The following is a 2,845-nucleotide window of genomic DNA, read 5'->3' as shown; positions in this document are numbered from 1 at the left end:
GTTAGTGTATTTTACAAGTATTTACTTCTTCTTCTTGTTTATTGTTTGTTATTTATGTACCCGGGAGAAGGCTGTCCAGCTGAAACGTTGGTATATTTAAGGAAATTTTTTTATTTATGTATATTTTCAAGGTAATTTTAAGAATTTTCAATTGACTACTTTTTAGCTCACCTGAGCATATGCTCAGGGTGAGCTATTAGGATCACTCTTCTTCCGTCGTCTGTCTACGTCGTCCGTTCGCACTTTTAAAACAACATCTCCTCTGTAACCATAAGGCAGATCATAATGAAACTTCATAGGGATGTTCCTTGTGTGAAGCCTTAACAAAGTTGTTCAAAGAATTCCATTCCATGCAGAACTCTGGTTGCCATGGCAACCAAAAGAAAAAACTTTAAATATCTTCTTCTAAAAAACCCAAAGAGCTAGAGCTTAGGTATTTGGCATGAAACATCTTCTAGTGAGCGTCTACCAAGTTTGTTCAAATAAAAGCCCTGGGGTCAAAATTGGCCCCGCCCCAGGGGGTCATTGATTTTCCCTATATGTATATAGTAAAAACTTAAAAAATCTCCTTTTAAAGAACCCAAAGAGCTAGAGCTAAGATATTTAGTATGGAACATCTTCTAATGGGTGTCTACCAAGTTGTTCAAATAAAAGCTCTGGGGTTAAAATTGGCCCCGCCCAAGGGGGTCATTGATTTTCCCAATATGTATATAGTAAAAACTTAAAAAATCTCCTTTTAAAGAACCCAAAGAGCTAGAGCTAAGATATTTAGTATGGAACATCTTCTAATGGATGTCTACCAGGTTTGTTCAAATAAAAGCTCTGGGGTCAAAATTGGCCCCGCCCAAGGGGGTCATTGATTTTCCCAATTTGTATATAGTAAAAACTTTAAAAATCTCCTTTTAAAGAACCCAAAGAACTAGAGCTAAGATATTTAGTATGGAACATCTTCTAATGGGTGTCTACCAGGTTTGTTCAAATAAAAGCTCTTGGGTCAAAATTGACCCCGCCCCAGAGGGTCATTGATTTTTCCTATATGCATATAGTCAAAAACTTAAAAATCTTCTTTTAAAGAACCCAAAGAGCTAGAGCTAAGATATTTAGCATGAAACATGTTCTAATGGATGTCTACCAAGTTTGTTCAAATAAGAACCCTGGGGTCAAAATTGGCCCCGCCCCGGGGGACATTGATTTTCCTTATATGTGTATAGCAAAAACTTAAAAATCTTCTTCGAAAAAAACCCGAATAGCTAGAGTTTAGATATTAAGCATGAAACATCTTATAGTAAGTGTCTTCAAAGATTGTTCAAAACTGGCCCTGCCCCATGGGTGACATTGTTTTTAAGTCTATGTGTAAAGAAAAAAACTTATAAAAAAACCCAACGAGCTAGACCTTAGATGTTTAGCATGAAACATCTAATGGGTGTCTACCAAGTTTGTTCAAATAAAAGCACTGGGGTTTAAACTGGCCCCGCTCAGGAGGGGGGGGGGGGCTAATATACAGGTGAGCAACTTTAGGGCCATCATGGCCCTCTTGTTACTATTTAATATTACATATTTATACTTAATAGTCTCAATACCCAGGCTATGTGAATGCTAGCAGGATTCATGACTTGCCTATTAGTCTCCAGTATTGTCAGATTTACCCATATTTAACAGCATAGAAAGGGGGGGACTGTGGCCATTTAGCTCAAGCTGTTGACTTCAAACCATTTGCCCCTCACTGCTATGGGTTTGAATCCTGTCAGATATTTTGGATTTCTTCATGTGAGGAAGCTATCCAGCTAGGTTAAGAAATGTTCGTGGTTCTATTCAGGTGTCTGTCCATGCCTAAAATAATGCACACAGGGGCATCTGAGATCTTCCTCCACCCGTACAGCTGGAGAAAGTCGCCATATGACCTTTACAGTGTTAGTGTGAGGTGAAACCTAACAACAAAAATATAGCAAATTGCATATACTTGTTAAATTGGAAAAATGAATAAGGTTAAAATTGTTCAGTTATAATTTCATGGCTATTCAATACAAAAGTATTTTAGCTGTTGTTACTGTTTAACAATGATTCAGCTATAATTGAAATTTTGAAAGTTGATACTTTAAAAGCATTGTGTTGTAAATCTGGTTTGTAGATTTTTAATACTGCTTTTTGTGCAGATATTTTTAGAACTACATTTATTTACATTATGCTATATATTTTTTGTTTTGTTAAACCAAATGCCTGTCTGCATTTACATAACTTATAATACATTGTGCATGTTTCTTTGTTGTGCAAGTAAGGTAATATGTTTTGAAAAATATCAAATTATTGTGCATTATTTATGCATGAAGGTTTCTGTACATGAATCTAATTGCTATCATATCTTGAGCCTACACTGTCCTCCAAAACTACGGAACTGGTTAGAAGTGCAGCAGTAAATTTTATTGAAAAAAATATATGTTTATTATTTTTTGTGCCTCTTGAATAGAATAATATCTGTCATATATTGTGGTTCAGATCGGAATATCTGTACAGAGGGGACTCTAGGCAAGCCTTGTTACCGCCCATGGAATCCGAACCGCAAACATATGTCAGATATTTTTTCTTGCATATTCTGCCATATTATTTCATATTCAAAATGGTTTACCTCAGTAAGATATTTGTTCATGGAAATTAAAGTCATTTTATCCATAAACATTTTCTTACAATAGGGTATGAATTAACAACTTTAATAACAACGAAAAAATGACATCCTAAGGACATAGTTCCCTTCTAAAATGGGGTAATTTTAACATGGTTCATGTTATAAAATGTGCTAAAATGAAGTTGTTGTATGGCACATGCCTCATCTGGCGGCACCCCCCCCCCC

This window comes from Ruditapes philippinarum, unplaced genomic scaffold (genome assembly GCF_026571515.1).
Source record: "Ruditapes philippinarum isolate M1 unplaced genomic scaffold, ASM2657151v2 ctg1173_1_1_1_1, whole genome shotgun sequence".
In the NCBI taxonomy this organism is placed as follows: domain Eukaryota; kingdom Metazoa; phylum Mollusca; class Bivalvia; order Venerida; family Veneridae; genus Ruditapes; species Ruditapes philippinarum.
Note: the sequence above shows the minus strand (reverse complement) of the source record.